Source organism: Bos indicus, chromosome 5 (assembly GCF_029378745.1).
Source record: "Bos indicus isolate NIAB-ARS_2022 breed Sahiwal x Tharparkar chromosome 5, NIAB-ARS_B.indTharparkar_mat_pri_1.0, whole genome shotgun sequence".
NCBI classification, from domain to species: domain Eukaryota; kingdom Metazoa; phylum Chordata; class Mammalia; order Artiodactyla; family Bovidae; genus Bos; species Bos indicus.
Window position 1 is genome coordinate 33,281,524 of NC_091764.1, and position 19,683 is coordinate 33,301,206.

Below are 19,683 nucleotides of genomic sequence, written 5' to 3' on the forward strand. Positions count from 1 at the left end.
AACAAATGTCAGTCGTCACACACACACACACCAGAAGAAAAAAAAGCCAAATAGTTTTCCAATCTCCTATTTAAAAAAAAAAAAAACTATTTATTTGGCTGTGTCAGGTCTTAGTTGCGACACACATCTTGATCTTCATTGCAGCATGCAGGATCTTTAGCTTCAGCATATGAACTCTCAGTTGTGATGTGTGGGCTCTAGTTCCCCGACCAGGGATCAAACCTGGGCCCCCTGCATTGGGAGAGCAGAGTCTTAGCCACTGGACCAGCGGGGACGTCCCCCTGCCCCTCCTATTTTCTTAATCTATTCATTCATTTAAACAGTGTTTGTTATTTGCCCATTATATGTTAGGAGCTGTACTCTCATGGAGCTTACATTCTAAGATGACTGGTAAATTCTAGGAGTTTTTCCATTTTATTTTGTTATTCAGAAGTCCCTTATTAGATTTATTAATTCAGTTTTCTAATTACTTAATATCACTCTTCAGCCTGACTGCTTTATTGTTCCCTCCTTGCCTTAAGATTGTTTTGTAGATTTTTAAAAAATTCCATATATTGGCTAATTTTTCATCTCCTCTTGTTTAATAATAACAGTATTTAAGGGTGCACATGAAATCATTTCATGCACACATTTAAAGTTTGTTAAATTAACTGAATACCCATGAATGAATATTCCTCAGTATTACCAATCCTATGACTCACACAGAGGATGCAGTCAAGTCAGAAAACTGTCTGCAGGAGTTCCAAAACTTAGGCAGAGAACACGTGAATGATTTTAACATTTTCTCAACTATTGACAAAGGAATGAAAAGCACTGTTTGTTTTTAAAAAATCAATATGATCAATACACTCCATGAGTGATTATAGATTTTATCAAGATGTATGTGGGTCTCGCTTTCATTTTAGAGCCAATTCTCTATATTTATTTACTTATAAGCAGTCCCTTATAGCTCAGTCGGTAAAGATTCTGCCTGCAATGCAGGAAATTTGGGTTCAATTCCTGGGTTGGGAGGAATCCCCTGGAGAAGGAAATGGCAACCCACTCCAGTATTCTTGCCTGGAGAATCCCATGGACAGAGGAGCCTGGCAGATTACAGTCCATGGGGTTGCAAAGATGTGGACAGGACTGAGCAACTAACACTTTCACTTCTTAATGCATCTTTATCCACTCAGACTGCTAATATAAAGTCTAGTAGGAATGCATCACAATCAGTGTGCTACAGAACACTCCTGGCCCGCCTGTGCTTATATCACCCAACCCTCGTTCCCTCTCAACAACAACAGAAAGTGCGGAAACAATAACCGGCTTGCTTTTGATGAAGCTTAACTGGTAAGAGTCAAAGAGCTGAGGTCACTGGGAGAGCCGGGCAGTGCACATAGTGAGTACTTAGTACTTTTTGGTGAATTAACCAAACAATTGCATTCTGACTTCAAGTCACCCGCTCCTTCTACTTCATGCCCTCACAGTTGTGAGGCTCAAGTGAGAAACACATGGAAGAGCTTGGCAAACTGCCACGTTAGTACCACTATTATGGTTTTAATGCTCCGTATTGTGACCCTGAAGCGTAATGCTCGACAGCACCACCAGAGGGCGGCAGACCCACTCTACTGCTCTGAAAAAATATTCCATGGGATTTTCCAGGGAAGAGTACTGGAGTGGGTTGCCATTTCCTTCTCCTTGAAAAACCTCAGTGAATACGTTTTATATGGAAAAGGAAATACTCTTGTTCTATCTAAAGCTTATTAAAATAATTTTGTTCTTGGTACTCTGCAAGATCCCCTCATCTTTCAGTTCATTTCAGTTCAGCCGGTCAGTTGTGTCCGACTCTTTGTGACCCCATGGACTGCAGCATGCCAGGCTTCCCTGTCCATCATCAACTCCCAGATCTCGCTCAAATTCATGTCGTGGAGTCTGTGATGCTATCCAATCATCTTATCCTCTGTCTTCCCCTTCTCCTCCTGCCTTCGGTCTTTCCTAGCATCAGGGTCTTTTTCAATGAGTCAGTTCTTCGCATCAGGTGCTGCAAAATGGTTTAGAAAGTGAGTCACATTAGGATCTCACTCATTCCCTGCTCAACAGATAGGGCTGCAGAAAATGTTTATTTCTTCCTTAGGTTAATCAGCTTTGGAGAAATAGATAGTGGATCAATGGTCTGCGATGGGAGAAACATTGATGTGTGCCTTTGTTTCCCCAAACATTTTAGAATAAATTATCTCCTGGAACATGATCTCATGAAAATAATTAACACTGGTTCGGCAGTTACTTTGTATCAAGCCCTGTTCTTATTGCTTCATGCGAGGTAGGTGTGATAATTATCTCCATTTTATGCATGAGGAAACTAGCAAAAAGAGGTTAGGTATTTAAGGTAAGGTTGTTCAGCTAGGAAGGGGAAAAATAGTTTGGCTTCAGAATGTGTAGTCTTAACCACCGAACTATGCTACCCTTCAAAAATGATGGCTTGTCCCCAAATCCCATAATTGGGGCTAGATTGCTGGGGCAGTTTTGCACCTAACTCTGTACATGGCTTCATACTGAGGGCATGGATTATTTTCAAATTATCAAAAGGATTCCTAGTAATTCAGTTTGTAAGGAGGAAAGTCTGAAATGCAAGGCAGATACTCAACTTCGTGTGTGCATGCTCAGTTGCTAAGTCAGTGTCTGACTCTTTGCAACCCCATGGACTGTAGCCCACCAGGCTTCTCTCTCTTTGGGATTTCCCGGGCAAGAATGCTAGAGTGGGTCACCATTTCCTCCTCCAGGGGATCTTCCCAACCCAGGGATCAAACCTGTGTCTCTTGCATTGGCAAGTGGATTCTTTACCACTGAGCCACCTAGGAAGCCCTAGGAACTCAGGGATGATATTAATTGGGGCATAGCCTTCCATGAAGTAGAAATTATGTAGCTGAAATTTCTTTTAAGGGGAGTCATGACAGCTTTCAGAGTAGATGGTTACAGACTTTAGAACTCTCACAAGAATGTTAAGGACAAGGTTGCTGTGCCTCACTGACTTGTCTGAGTCTCTATTAGCAGAGCTAGAATTTGAATCCAAGGACCTAAAATTCCCAGTGCCAAGTGCAGAACTCTGCATAACAAAGCTTCCCCCCTTCAGAATAAAATTCTCTTTCTTCCTGGCCGTCTTCCAGGCCCTTCAGCATTCACAAGAGAGAAGAGTGGAGACGTTTCTCTCAGTGTGAACTTAGCAAAATAGATGAAAGAGCTTCCCCAGGTCCCCATGCACTTTAATGGGACTTTGTGCCTCCCTTGGTTCCTTCTGTTAGTGATCAGACGAATGCTTCAGATTTGCGTCAAGCGTGGCGAAAGCGCTGGGATTTTGCCCACTGGCAAGCTAACTCGTTCACCTGCTGAAGTTTAATGGATGCTGGTAGAAAACCCAAACCTCCTGGGTCAGAGACAAAGGACAGTTCATTATTCATATAGCAAAACTGTAGTTGCCAGACTCTGAGCATTTTTTGCACCAGCTCCCTAAGCTCCAACTTCCAAAAGGTAATAGAAAAAGACCAGATGATACCCGTGAATCCAGCAGATTGTGTCCCAGGAGAACTCTGACCTGAATCTTCTAGAATGGGCAGTAAACATAACAATTCTTTGCTCCGGAGAGAGACCTTGTATTCATCATACTAGGAAGCAGATTTGCCTGTCCTTTGCTCCCATGAGAAACTCTGTTGGGAGTTTCAAGGTTGTTCTCTGCACAAGTATCTTTGAATAGATAGTCTGCCACAAAAGCCAATCATCGCCTCTATTTGCAAGATATGCAGAGTGGTTGAGAGGCCCTGGAGCTGGCCTGAGATCCATGGAGGATGGTTTCCTACTCACATGAATATATGAAAACCAATCCTATTCAAGTTACTGAATGTTCTGCTATTTTCAAAATGTCTAAGTTAGCTGAATTACTCGACAATCAGACGTGAGTTTCATGTTATTTCAATAAAGTCTTACAACAAGGAAGCTGATTTTTGACCCACCTGTACTCAGTACTAATGGGAGAATCCTGGTAATTTTTAAAATTATTTTTCTAAGTATTTCATTCTTCCAATGAAAGAAAAAAAAGTATTCTCTTTAACACATAAGGGCATGTGAAATATTTTCTTGTTTAGGTAGGGTCATGGAGCAGGAAGGATCAGTGATAACCCAATTTCTTGGTACCCAAATCAGCAACACATATTTTCGTGTTCAGTACAGCATTTGATAGGTACTGTCACGCTGATATGTGTAAATAACTCCCATGTACAGTAATCATTTATGTTAATATAGTTCATCTTTATGATAAGATAAAAGATAGCATCATAAGTATTAAAAGATTAAAATCCTATGTAAATAGTTTTAATTGATGATTAGAATTTTGGCCATTTATGCAACAATTTCTTTTCTGTTTCTTTTGTTGTTCAGTTACTAAGTTGTGTCTGACTTTTTGTGACCCCATGGACATCAGTATGCCAGGCTCCTCCTCTCTCTTCCACTATCTCCTGGAGTTCAAATTCATGTCCATCGAGGTGGTCATGCTATCTAACCATCTCACCCTCTGCGGCACCCCCCTTCTTTTGCCTTCGATCTTTCCCAGCATCAGGATCTTTTCTGTGAGTCAGCTCTTCTCATTAGGTGGCCAAAGTAGTGGAGGTTCAGCTTCAGCATCAGTTCTTCAAAGAACATTCAGGGTTGATTCCCTTTGGATTGACTGATTTGATCTCCTTGCAGTCCAAGGGACTCTCAACAATGTATTCCAGCACCACAGTTCAAAAGCATCAATTCTTTGGCGCTCAACTTTCTTTATGGTCCAACTCTCACATCCATACATGACAACTGGAAAAACCATAGCTTTGACTATACGAACATTTGTCAGTGAAGTGATGTCTCTGCTTTTCTGTTTCCTAGTTTTGAATAACATCAGCTACCGTTTGTCATGCACCTTATTATTCAGATAATTTGCATATTTAATCTTATTTGAATTTTAATGAACGACTATGAAGGAATGAGACACAGCCAGATTCAGATCTACCTGCCTGGAAATTTGGTATATTTCTATTGCATTAGTCTGCTTTATTGTTACCTGGCCCACCTCTTGGCCTGGAGTATGGATTTCCAAGAAGATTTGAAAGCATTTTCCTCCAGGTTGCTAAGTCAGTTGCCTGTCTCCGTCACTTGGGCACGCTGGCATTCTCATCCATGTTCACTTCTCCACAGCTCAGGAACACCATGGATCTTAGAGATGGAAGGGATCCCAGGAGTCTTCAATACCAGAGCATCCCCAGTGGATGCCCATCTGCTTTCTGCTTTGGTGGTTCTTTGGTTGGAAGCGCTTGTAATTAGAAGTTTTAAAAATGTTACTCTCTGCTGTCATTTTGCAACTTGCACACATTGTTCCTTGTCTGCTTTTAATTTACTTCCTCTTCTAGAAGGACTTCTCATAAAATTAAAGAAAAATGTTTCCAAAGAAGTATGCTGAAAAAGGGTACTAATTCAGGAAGTTTTTATATCTTTAAGTATATTATTAAATATTAAAATATAACTGCTGACTTCTCAAGCACTGATTCAGGTTAAATCATGTCAAGAAATTACTCTAAATCATTTGCCACTGGAAGGATTGGGGGCCGACTTGAGAGAGATGCTGATTGGTGCTAACCTACTTTCTATGATCCATTGAGCACATCGTTCAAGTTTGTAGCTTCAGCAGAAACCCAATATTGAATAAATATCGGGTAAGCATTTTTAAATGCTTCAGGGCGACAGTGTCATTCTTACTTACATTTTTACTTTAAGCTATCCAGCAGATTTGGTGGGTGGTCCAGTAAGTAATTGTCCTCCCAGAAGCCACCCTCTATAGCTGTTAACATTCCTTTCTGTGACCTTTAGCCCCTGAGCCATCTACTTTTTCCAACTGAGTGCCTTTTTTTCCACTTCAGATACACTCAGATCCAGGACAAAGTACCAAGAAATTTGAAAGTATCATTTAGGAAAGTTGTTTTTTTTAACCTTGTACTTTAGAATTACACCTTTTTTTTTTTTTTTTTCTTTTTGGTATTTTAGGCAAGTGTAGTAAACTGGATACTGTCCCTTAAAAATTCACGTTCATCCAGAACCTCAGAATGTGGCGTTTTGGGAAATTTGCAGATTAATTAGTTAAAGATCTGAAGATGACATCATCTTGGATTTAAGCTGGACCTTGAATCCTATGACTAGAATCCTTTTAAGAAGAGGAGAGGACACAGGGAGACCTTTAAAAAAGCGGGAGATGTAAAGAAAGAGGTAGAGACTGGGGATAAGTACAAGCAAAGGACCACCAGGGATTGCTGGCAGTCACTGGAAGTAGCAGACAGGCATGGAATGATTTTTTTCCTTACAGGACCCAAGCAACCAACCCTACTGACACCTTGATTTCAGACTGCAGTCTCCAGAACAATGAGAGAATACATTTTTGTTATTTTCAACCCCTGAGTTTGTAGCAATTTGTTATGATGACTGTCCTAGGAAATTAGTACAGTGCTGTAACAACAAACAGTTTAAAACTGGTGAAGCATAAGTGTTTATCAATAAACGGTGTCCTAATCAAACAAGATGCTTTGAGAAAAGGAAGAAGGAATGGCTGGAGGATGTTACTAAGTCTGAAAATGGGCTGCTGCCTTAATTGAAAAACATCATTCTTCATAAAGAGAGGACTGCCCGTGGTGTTCTCCCTGCTATTCTCCACAGCCCTGACCGCATTGTATCGAGGTGATTTGTCTTCCTCAAGGGCCCTTGTTATTCTCAGATGAGGCTCTGTGTCCTAGCAGAGAGGCTGGTGCATAAGTCACAGTAAGTACTCAACAGACAGAGGGACACGCATCCAGGTGCAGTCCTCAGGGGCACCTGTTTTCCTGGCATAATTATTAATAGTGTCTTCTTTCTGGATGTAGAGAATAGATTTGTGGTTATCAAGGGGGAGAGGAGTGAGGGAGGGAAGAATTGGAAATTTGAGGTTAGCACATACAAACTATTATTTTCATATACAGGATGGGTAAACAACAAGTTGCTATGGTACAGCACAGGGAACTATATTCAGTATCCTGTGATAAGCCATGATGGAAAAGAATATGAAAAAGAATATACATATATATATGTATGTATAGCTGAACCACTTTTCTGTACAGTAGGAATTAACACATTGTAACAACATTGTATTGTATTGTATACTTCAATAAAATTAATCTACAAATATCAAATAGTGTTCTCTTTCATATTCAGAACTGTCCCATTTGGATGAAAAGCTACCTACTAATTTAAGCTCTTGGACATATAGAATACATGATTTTGGAAATACTGTTATGAGTCTATTTGAAAAATGGCAGAGCCAAGATTTTCCCTATTTTTACTCATCTTTATTGTAAAATTCACACATGTAATTAATACATCCAGAGTAATCCTATTAAAGTGAATTAGAGCATGTCTTTTCACTGCCCCAAATCCTCCCATTCCTTTTCATTTCACTCTGAATGACCACAACCAAAGTCCTTACAGTGGCCTACAAGTCACCACATGATCTGATCCATTTCCTCCCTGATCTCACCACCAGAGTCTTGTCCAATTGCCCTCCTTGCTGACACTCAAACATACATGTAGGCTACTGAGTCAGGGAATTTGCATTTGTTACTGATAAATACATCAAAATTTGTGGAATGTAGCCAAAGCAGTATTTGGGTATTAACAGACTAGCTAAAATGGAAATAAGAAAATAGAAAATGAATGGCCTAAAGTTAAAACTCAATTATCTAGAAGAAAACCACAAATAATCCCAAAGACAGTAAAATAAAGGAAATAATGATAATATATTTACAAATTAATGAAATTAAAAGCCTATAGAGATGATCAACTATAAATCCAAAGTGGCTCTTCTGACAATTTTCAGCAATAAAAAAGAGAAAGTATAAGTAAACAATACTAGATATGAAGAAGTGTAAGCTCTCAGGTCATGTCACATGCATGCTCAGTCATGTTCGACTCTTTGTGACCCCATAGATTGTAGCCTGCCAGGTTCCTCTATCCATGGAACTTTCCCAGAAAGAATACTGGAATGGGTTGCTGTTTCCTCCTCCATGGGGACCTTCCTGACTCAGAGATCAAACCTGTGTCTCCTGCATTGGCAGGAGGATTCTTTACCACTAAGACAACAGGAAAGCCCTATGTAGGCTCTATGAGGGATTTTAAATCATACGAAAATAAAATAAGCAAGCAATAATTTTGAAAATATAGATGAAATAAGCATTTTTAAGAAAAATACAAATAACCAACACATGACTCAAGAGAGAAATTTTTGAAATGCAAAAATGCCAATATACATTAATGAGAGATTGGTAATCAGACTTCAGGCAGTTCAGTTGCTCAGTTGTGTCCACTCTTAGCATGGACTGCAGCACGCCAGGCTTCCCTGTCCATCACCAACTCCTGGAGCTTACTCAAACTCATTTCCATTGAGTTGGTGATGCCATCCAACCATCTCATCCTCTGTTGTCCCCTTCTCCTCCCGCCTTCAATCTTTCCCAGCATCAGGGTCTTTTCCAATGAGTAAGTTCTTCGCATCAAGTGGCCAAAGTATTGGAGTTTCAGCTTCAACATCAGTCCTTCCAAATGAATATTCAGGACTGATTTCCTTTAGGATGGACTGGTTGGATCTCCTTGCTGTCCAAGGGACTCTTAAGAGTCTTCTCCAATACCACAGTTCAAAAGCATCAATTTATCAGTGCTCAACTTTCTTTATGGTTCAACTCTCATGTCCATACATGACCACTGGAAAAACCATAGCTTTGACTAAATGGACCTTTGTTGGCAAAGTAACATCTCTGCTTTTTAATATGCTGTCTAGATTGGTCATAGCTTTTCTTCCAAGGAGTAAGTGTCTTTTAATTTCATGGCTGCAGTCACCATCTGCAGTGATTTTGGAGCCCCCCAAAATAAAGTGTGTCACTGTTTCCATTGTTTCCCCATCTATTTGCCATGAAGTGATGGGACTGGATACCGTGATCTTAGTTTTCTGAATTAAAGTTTTAAGCCAACTTTTTCAGTCTCCTCTTTCACTTTCATCAAGAGGCTCTTTAGTTCTTCTTCGCTTTCTGCCATAAGGGTGGTGTCATCTGCACATCTGAGGTTATTGATATTTTGCCTGGCAATCTTGATTCCAGCTTGTGTTTCATCCAGCCTGACATTTCACATGATGTACCCTGCATATAAGTTAAATAAGCAGGATGACCATATATTCCTCCTAAAAAATAAAAAAAAAGTAACAGAAGGTTTTATAAGCCAATTGCACCAATCCTTTGGGCTTCCCAGGTGGCACACTGTAAAATATCTGCCTGCCAATGCAGCAGATGCAGGAGATGCAGCTTTGATCCCTGGATCAAGAAGATTCCCTGGAGTAGGAAATGGCAAACCACTTCCTGCCTGGGATTCTTGCCTGGGAAATTCCATGGACAGTGGAATCCTTTAGGGAACAGATCATTTCTATTTTATATAAACTGTTACAGTAAAAGATGGAAATTTATTTATGTTATACATTTAGTATAATCTTGATAATAGCATAGTGTATTTACCCAGGTCTCCCACACTGCAGGTGGATTATTTACCAGCTAAGCTACCAGGAAAACCCAAGAATACTGGAGTGAATAGCCTATCCCTTCTCCAGCAGATCTTCCCAACCCAGGAATCAAACTGGGGTCTCTTGCATTGCAGGCAGATTCTTTACCAGCTGAGCTACCATGGAAGCCCTGATAATAACATTAGTAATTAAAGATAAAACTTATACATATGAACATTATTTTTATAAACATATTTGCAAATCAAATCTAGCAACATACAAACCCAGAAGATATTAAATGTTCAGCGTTAGGAACACATTAAAATACAGTATTGACATTGTAAAGAGAAAAAATTGTATGATAATCCTAGCAGATGTAAGAGAAAAGAATTAGATAAAATTCGACACTCATATTTTTTTAGTTTTAAGAGAAACCTAACCCCTCCTAACAAATATGAAAAGACAAGTTCTTCCAAATATGTATTAAATGAAATCACAACAAAAAAACCCCTCTTTTAGATTTCATAAAAAGAGAGAATATTCCTCAATTCATCTTGGTATGGAGCATAATCTTGATGCTAAAGCTAGATGAGGACAGTGAAGGGAGGCAAAATATGCTAGCCCAAAACATGCCATTTTGGCTTAAGGATTATTTTGAGCTGAAAACATTTGAAAAACAGCAGATATAAGAAGGACACTCTGGGGAAAAAAAAAAAAAAAAGCATGAGCTAAAAAAAATTCCCATGTAAAAATTCCCTCCCTGTACCAAGAATTATTATTCTTATCAACAGAGATGAGCCAAGGTGAGGAGAAATCTGCACAGACCTTGTTAAAATCACTCTTATCTCCCTTTTAGTCTCTCCGTATATTTTCGTTACTTTTCCACAATGATTCCTCTTTGTTCAGTCTAGAACAGAACACTTAGGTATAGCCACGTCTTTGGGTCTTCATTTTCCTATGGAGGCTCCCATGTGCATGTATAAATCTGTGTGCTTTTCTCCTATTTATCTGTCCTACATTTAATTTAATTCTCAAGTCCAGCCAGAGACCCTGAGTGGGTAGAGTTAAAGTCCTGCTTTCCCGACAACAATACTAAATAGAAAATTTACAGTCTAATTTCACTCGTACACATAGATATAAAAATTCTAAACAAAATCTTATAAAACTAAATTCCATAATCTATAAAAATATAAGTCATTTATGATTAGATTGAATTCATTCCAGGAATACAAAGCTGATTTAATGTCTGAAGGCAAAATTATATTACTTATTTCATATGTAGTAAAGCATCTCCCATGCTAGTAAGGTCAGGCTTAAAATCTTGCATGCTAGGCTTCAGCATTATTAGAACCAAGAACCTGCAGATGTCCAAGCAGGGTTTAGAAAAAGAAGAGAAACTAGAGATCAAATAGACAACATTCACTGGATCATAGAGAAAGCAAGGAAATTTCAGAAAAACATCTATCTCTGTTTCATCAACTGTGCTAAAGTCTTTGGCTGTGTGGATCATGAAAAACTGTGGAAAGCTCTTAGAGAGATGGGAATACCAGACCATCTTACCCGTCTCCTGAGAAACCTCTATGTGGGTTAAGAAGCAATAGTTGAAACGCTGTATGGAACAACTGATCGGTTCAAGATTGAGAAAGGAGTACGACAGGGCTGTCTGCTTTCACCCTGTTTGTTTAACCTGTATGCTGAGCACATCACGGGAAATGCAGGGCTGGATTAGTTACAAGCTGGAATCAAGATAGGCAGGAGAAACATCAACCACCTCAGATACGTGGATGATGTCATTCTAATGGCAGAAAGTGAAGAGGAACTAAACAGCCTCTTGAGAGGGTGAAGGAAAAGAGCAAAAGAGATGGCTTAAGACTAAATATTGAAAAAACTAAGATCATGGCATCCAGCCCCATTACTGCATGGCAAATAGAAGAGGGGAAGGTGGAAGTAGTGACAGATTTCCTCTTCCTGGGCTCCAAAATCACTGCGGACGGTGACTGCAGCCATGAAATCAGAAGGCAATTACTTCTTGGCAGGAAAGCGATGACAAACCTAGACAGTGTGTTGAAAAACAGAGACATAACCCTGCCAACAAAGGTCTGTATAGTCAAGGCTGTGGTCTTCCCAGTGGTCATGTAAGGTTGTGAGAGCTGGACCTTAAAGAAGGCAGAACGCCAAAGAATTGATACTTTTGAACTGTGAAGCTGGAGAAGACTCCTTGAAGTCCCTTGGACAGCAAGGATGTTAAACCAGTCAATCTTAATGGAAATCAACCCTGAACACTCATTGGAAGAACTGATGCTGAAGCTGAAGCTGAAGCTTCAGCATTTTGGTCATCTGATGTGAACAGATGACCCATTGGAAAAGCCCCTGATGATGGGAAAGATTGAGGGCAGAAGGAGAAGAGGGCATCAGAGGATGGTACAGCTGGATGGCATCACTGATGCAATGAACATGAACTTGAGTAAATTCTGGGAGATGGTGAGGGACAGGGAGGCCTGGCGTGCTGCAGTCCATGGGGTTGCAAAGAGTCGGACATGACTGGGCAACTGGATAACAATAACAACAATAAAGGCTGTAAACTTGCCCCCAAAGAGGTTTGGCCTTTGTCCTTAGCTTCTGGGAGATAATCTCTGAGCATTTGGACTGTCATGCCTGATAGGAATGTCTTTATTTGCCTGGGAGATTTCCCTAACTGGATAGTCTAACAAGGATGATTTAGGGTAGAGAATGACTACATTGGAAAATGGGGACAAGAGACTGAAATCAATCACATGGGTGATCAGTCCTACTTATGTAATGGAGCTCCCCAGACCTGGACACCAGGCTCAGTGAGCTTCCCTGGTTGACAGTATTTTGTGCACTTTGCCACACACTGAAACTGGGAAAGTCATGCATCCATGACTCAATCGGAAAAAGACAACAGAAGCTCTGTGTTTGGTGTATCCTGGACTCTACCTTATGTTCTTCTTGACTAATTTTAATCTATCCTAAAATTATCAAATCAACCAAATGATTTTAATTCTCCCCAAATTCCAACAATACAATAAGCTGCTTTCAAAACTTATATGGAATAGCGAAGGGCCAAGAATCACCAAGACATGGCTGAAAAAGATGGGGTCTTCTACAGTCTTATGTCCAGATTTATCTTACAGCTGTAGTAGTTAAAGCATAGTGTCTGGAACAGGGATTGATCAATGGAACAGACTAGAGACAGAGAGGAATATATATATTGTTCATATATATATATGAACAATAGTCAATATTAAGGAGAGAAAACCCAAGAATGAAGAGGGAGAAAAGAAAGGAAAATGGCTGAAGAGAGAAATAGTGGTCTCTGTGTACATTTGACCATGGTCAAAACGATTTTCCTTAATGTGTAAGAAATGGGGGGACATTGAGTGTGGCCCAAGTCACAGTTCAGTTTCCACACCAAGAAACAGGGTCAAAAGATAGTTTGTGGGGCAGTGCAGATGAAACTGCACTGCCTCTTGTTAAAAAAATGTTAATAATTTCAAGACAGTGACAGCAAATAATCCAACCAAATGCAAGACCCTTCTAAGCGTGGGAACCTGTGTGACCACCACACATGTCACATGCCCATGAACCCAGCTCTACCAGGAATATTCTACAGATTGCTCTTCAGTGCAGGGTTTGAGTAATGGACTATTTGGAATCATATATGCATTGCTGTCAACTTTGTGGGTGTCAAATAGTGTGAAAAAAGTGCAATCGTGTCTGTTTTCACTTACAACTACACACAGTATATTCTCTGGAACTAGGGTAAAGAATTTTCTACTTTTTCTCCAGTAATGTTAACTCAAACACACTTGTAACTCAATACCTCATTTAAAGTTTCAGCTCAAACAGTTGCAGGAGATAATATAGTTCTAGTTAGGAGAGTACTTTAAATTTTCTTCCATTACTCTCATAAATTTTCTATTGTTTGGTATTTTCCTGTGGCACTCATTTTCAAAGTTGAAAGATTAATAGGACATTTCATCAAAGTAATACCAGGTTATTTTATTTTAGGTTGTTTTTGTTGTCAGATAGAATAAATAAATCAGTGTCTAAAATTATAAAGATTATAATATATGAATGTGAATAATTTGTAATGCCTAAAATTGACTTTCTATACTTGAGTACAGTTGAAGCACACTCAAAATTAGTCTTTATAAATTAAAAAAAAATCTAACCTCCCTTAAAGAAGATATCTTGACAAATATAAATGTATAGAAGGTTCTACTGCATTATTTTGAATCTTCCAAAGACTGACTGGTTGCATTCTTATTTATTATTATAATATGCATAATGCTTCCTTCCACTTGACCTAAAGAAAGTTCACCGTATAAAGTTATGTGCGTGTGCTCAGTCGCTCAGTCTCATGCCACTCATTGTGATCCCATGGACTGTAGCCTGCTAGGCTCCTCTGTCCATGGAATTTTCCAGGCAAGAATATTGGAGTGGGTTGCCATTTCCTACTCCAGGGGACCTTCCTGACCCGGGGATCGCACCTGTATCTTTTGTGTCTCCTGCGTTGGCAGGGGGATTCTTTACCACTAAGTCACCTGGTTGAAGTTAAAATATTCACAAGTGTTGGGTAGTTTGTTATACCCAGACAGTGCTACTGGGGCCATTCAGGGTACAATCTATTGCAAAGTAGAATTTTCAAGTAGATTCTTTCACCTCCACATGAAGAATTCAGCTAACTTTCAGAGGTGTATTAAATGAATGACAATAATTGCTTTCTTTTTATACAGTTACTCTTAAAATGCTGCCCAAGATTTCATCATTGATTTCAGGTCGAATCTTTTTTCAAGTTTTTCTCACTGGAGATCTGCCTGACACCACAGCCAGAGTTTTTAGGAGTTAAGAGTGAATGGGGTAATCTGCATTTGCTAGAGTTAAATGGCCCCTATTGTGAGTGATTTTATTTGACAGCATCATAACTGATTATCTGAAGATTCGAACTGATAGCTGTCCCTTCAAGAAAAATTCAATTTGCAATTTACATTTTCCACACTTCTTTCTGCCTGCTAACACACCAACTGCAGCTCTTTGTTCAGCTCTGAAAGGCACTTCTAATGGGAAAAGAAACAGCCTTAAACCTTCTTCAGGATGATCATACTTAGTCACCAACAGAGAAGGACTGGGCTCTATGACCGAGGGCAGAGTTGGTACATGGGAGCAGGGAAGGAGTTAATGAAAACCCAAAGGCCCACAGAAAACCGATAAACTTTTCAATGACAGGGGCTGGTCCCAAGAATCACGGATTAAAATAGTGGAGCTTTATTGACTATCACCCAGGTTCTCTTAGCCTAAGGTCTGGCACACCTGCTTCCTCCCTGCCACAGTCTCTGCTTGTCAATCAGCCACAAGGCATCCACATTTGTGTCTTGTTTATCTTTTGTTTTGTTTTTGATAGAAAAATTTATTGGCCATCTGATACCCTCTTGTGATTTGCTCTTATTCATTTTTCTATTGGATTGTATCATTTTTATTTTATTTATTTATTTATTACTTTACAATATTGTATTGGTTTTGCCATACATTGACATGAATCCACCATGGGTATACATATGTTCTCCATCCTGAACCCCCACTCCCACCTCCTTCCCCATCCCATCCCTCTGAGTCATCCCAGTGCACCAGCCCTGAGCACCCTGTATCATGCATCGAACCTGGACTGGTGATTCGTTTCACATATGATAATTTACATGTTTCAATGCCATTTTCCCAAATCATCCCCCACCTCCCTCTCCCAAAGAGTCCAAAAGACTGTTCTATACATCTGTGTCTCTTTTGCTGTCTCGCATACAGGGTTATTGTTACCATCTTTCTAAATTCCATATATATGCATTAGTATACTGTATTGGTGTTTTTCTTTCTGGCTTACTTCACTCTGTATAATAGGCTCCAGTTTCATCCACCTCATTAGAACTGATTCAAATGTATTCTTTTTAATGGCTGAGTAATACTCCATTGTGTATATGTACCACAGCTTTCTTATCCATTTGTCTGCTGATGGACATCTAGGTTGCTTCCATGTCCTGGCTATTATAAACAGTGCTGCGATGAACATTGGGGTACATGTGTCTCTTTCAGTTCTGGTTTCCTCGGTGTGTATGCCCAGCAGGATTTCTGGGTCATATGGCAGTTCTATTTCCAGTTTTTTAAGGAATCTCCACACTGTTCTTCATAGTGGCTGTACTAGTTTGCATTCCCACCAACAGTGTAAGAGGGTTCCTTTTTCTCCACACCCTCTCCAGCATTTATTGCTTGTAGACTTTTGGATCGCAGCCATTCTCACTGGCGTGAAATGGTACCTCATTGTGGTTTTGATTTGCATTTCTCTGATAATGAGTGATGTTGAGCATCTTTTCATGTGTTTGTTAGCCATCTGTATGCCTTCTTTGGAGAAATGTCTATTTAGTTCTTTGGCCCATTATTTAACTGGGTCATTTATTTTTCTGGAATTGAGCTGCAGGAGTTGCTTGTATATTTTTGAGATTAATTCTTTGTCCGTTGCTTCGTTTGCAATTATTTTCTCCCATTCTGAAGGCTGTCTTTCACCTTGCTTATAGTTTCCTTTGTTGTGCAGAAGCTTTTAATTTTAATTAGGTCCCATTTGTTTATTTTTGCTTTTACTTCCAATATTCTGGGAGCTGGGTCATAGCGGATTCTGCTGTGATGTATGTCGGAGAGTGTTTTGCCTATGTTTTCCTCTAGGAGTTTTATAGTTTCTTATATTTCTTTTTATTAATTTGTAGATGCCATTTATAATTTGGGATAAGTTTTTAACCATTGTTTGTGTTGCAAATGTTTTCTTGTCTTTGGGCTTCCCTGTTCATTCTTAAAGGTATCTTTTGATGAACAGGAGCTATTAATATCAGTGTAATAAAATAAGTGATTTGTGCTTTTATGGTCTCTTTATAATTTGCAATTTTTACATTATGCTGTTTTTAAAGTCTTTCTCTTCTCTGAAATCATGACAATATCATATTTTCTTGAAATTCTTTCATTTTTTTCTTTCACATTTATAACTGAAAGAAATCTGGAGTTAATATGTGTTTATGGTGTAAGGTAGAGGTCAGGGTTTTTTTTCTATGTGAATATTTAATTCCCAATATTATGTTGAACAGATCTTCCTTTCTCCCACTGTTCTATAATACCACTTTTTTCATAAATCAGGTGTTTCATTGGTCTATTTCTACCATTGTATATTGTTCAGTCACTCAGTCGTGTCTAACTCTTTATGATCCCATGGACTGCAGCACACCAGGCTTCCCTGTCCTTCACCATCTCCTGGAGCTTGCTCAGACTCGTGTCCATTGACTCAGTGATGCCATCCAACCATCTTGTCCTCTGTCATTCACTTTTCCTCTTGCTTTCTGTCTTTTCCAGCATCAGGGTCTTTTCCAATGAGTAGACTCTTTGCATCAGGTGGCGAAAGTGTTGGCGCTTCAGCTTCAGCATCAGTCCTTCTAACAAATTTTCAGAGTTGATTTCCTTTAGAATTGACTGGTTTGATCTCCTTGAAGTCCAAGGGACTCTGAAGAGTCTTCTCCAATGCTTTCAAAAGCATTGATTCTTCAGTGCTCAGCCTTCTTTATGGTCCAACTGTCATATCCATATGAGACTACTGGAAAAAATAGCCTTGACTAGATGGATCTTTGTTGGCAAAGTGATACCTTGTACCATTTTCTTAATTTGCACAAATTTCCTAACAACTATAGCTTCCTAGTCTTGATAATCAGGAATCTGGCTTTGTTCATCTCAAAAAATTTCTTGACCATTCTTGGTTCTTGAATGTCTAACTAAATTTCAGCTTGTAAAGTTGAATAATAGTAACAATAATCAAAGGAGGTTTGCTTTAAATATATAGATCCACTTGATATTATTCTTTTTTCTGTTTTAAGATTTTTTTTTTTAATGTGGACCATTTTTACAGTCTTTATTTGATTTGTTACAACATTGCTTCTGTTTTACGTTTTGGGTTTTTGGCCTTGGGGCACTGGACCGACAGGGAAGTCCCTGATATTATTCTTTACAATTTTGATTCCTATAATCCATGAATATATTTCTCATCAATTATTTAGATATAATTTTATTTGTTTTAATAATGTTTTACAGTTATTATTATTTTTTGCTTTGAAGTCCTTTGTTAGATGTATTCCTTATATTTGATATTTTTGAAGTTATTATAAATGGTATCTTTTAATTTGATCTTTAAGTTACTAATATATAGAATTTAAATAGATTTAAAAATACTGTTTCTAGTGATTTTTCTAAACACATTTATTATTTTAATTTGGCTGTTGTTTCTTTTCAGTTATCCCACTCACATAATTATATCATCTGTGAATAGTGATGTTTCATTTCTTCATTTCCACTAATGATGCAGTTTATTTATTTTTCTTTCCATACTGCATTGGCTAGGACTTCAATGCTATATGTTGAATTAAAGTGAATCTGTGTCTTGTTATAGATCTCAAAAGAAAGCTTTCACCATTTTACCATTATTACATTCATTAAATTTACTTTATAAGTATCTTTTGTTAAATTTATTAAATTAAGAAAGTTTCCTTGTAGTGCAAGTTTGCTAGGAGTGTTTGTTTTGTTTTTTTTAATTAATTAATTAATTAGGCTGCACCAAGTCAGAGAAGGCAATGGCACCCCACTCCAGTACTCTTGCCTGGAAAATCCCATGGACGGAGGAGCCTGGTAGGCTGCAGTCCATGGAGTCGCTGAGAGTCGGACACAACTAAGCGACTTGACTTTCACTTTCCCCTTTCATGCATTGGAGAAGGCAATGGCACCCCACTCCAGTGTTCTTGCCTGGAGAATCCCAGGGACGGGGGAGCCTGGTGGGCTGCCGTCTATGGGGTCGCACAGAGTCGGACTCGACTGAAGCGACTTAGCAGCAGCAGGTCTTAGTTGCTGCATTTGGGACCAACTTCCCAACCAGGCATCAAATTCGGGCCCTTGCGTTGGGAGTACTGAGTCTTAGGCACTGGGCCACCATGGAAGTCCCCTGAATGTTTGCTTTTTAAAATCATGAATGGACATTAGATTTTTACCAAATGCTTTTCCTGAAACTATTGAAATGATGTGTGCTTTTTCTTTCACTCTACAAATGCAGTGAATTATACTGATATTGATTTAGTTTTCAATGTAAGACCAAAATTCAAAATTGCATTTTTGGAAAAAAATCCAGTTTGGTGGCGCTAGTGGTAAAGAACCTGCCTGCCAGTGCAGGAGATGTAAAAGACACAGGTTTGGTCCCTGGGTTGGAAAGATCCCCTGGAGAAGGAAATGGCAACCGACTCCAGTATTCTTGCCTGGGAAATCCCATGGACAGAGGAGGCTGGCAGGCTACAGTCCATAGGGTCACAAAGAATTGGACACAACTGAAGCAACTTAGCACACCCAGCAGTACAGTCATGAAATCTTACTTTTTGCATGTTACTGGATTTTCTCTGCTGCACTAGAATATAAGTTTCAAGAAGGCAGAGGTTTTTGTTTGTTTTATTCACTGCTGTGTTACCATGGAATATTTGTTGATGAATGAAAGAATCCCTCAGAATTGTGTCTTTTCTATTCTGCCTATGAAAGGAGAGCCCTGAGCCTCTGGGTGGGGTGGGGGGGACTATTTCTCCTGGCGGTGCAAGGGTCACTTCTCTGCAGGACTCGGCACTACATTTACTCCACTTTCTAGAGAGCATATATCCAAACAACTCCAGAGTTGTATGTCCTTTCATGGTTTCTTCTCAAAGCCGCTCTGCTTCCTTTCCTATCTCCCTGTCCTTCCTATGTGTTGAGACCCCTTACATTCTATACCCAGGATTTAGCAGATCAATGAGTCACTTGTTCACTGGCTTCCAACCCAGATTACCCAAGGGCATGAAACAAGGAGAACTAAGACCAAAGTGTGTTGTCAGATAGCACACAGACATCTATTTTCCTCCATTATAAAGCATAAGAAATGTTTCAGAACGCTAAGCATTTCATTTCCAAACATTTTTAAGTTAGGGAGAAAAAAAAAAACTCATTTAAAAATGATCAATGTACCATGAAGTTAACAAGCTCGTTTGGAATAAAAATGACATAAGCTATATTATGGT

At 39.1% G+C, this 19,683-nt stretch overlaps 1 non-coding gene across 1 annotated transcript; it reads right to left on the reverse strand.

Annotated features, from left to right (window-relative positions):
- Positions 1 to 201: 201 nt before the first annotated feature.
- On the reverse strand, positions 202 to 274 carry TRNAG-CCC (transfer RNA glycine (anticodon CCC)). The gene has a single exon. It is a non-coding gene; the product is annotated as a tRNA-Gly (tRNA).
- Between the last annotated feature and the right edge of the window lie 19,409 nt (positions 275 to 19,683).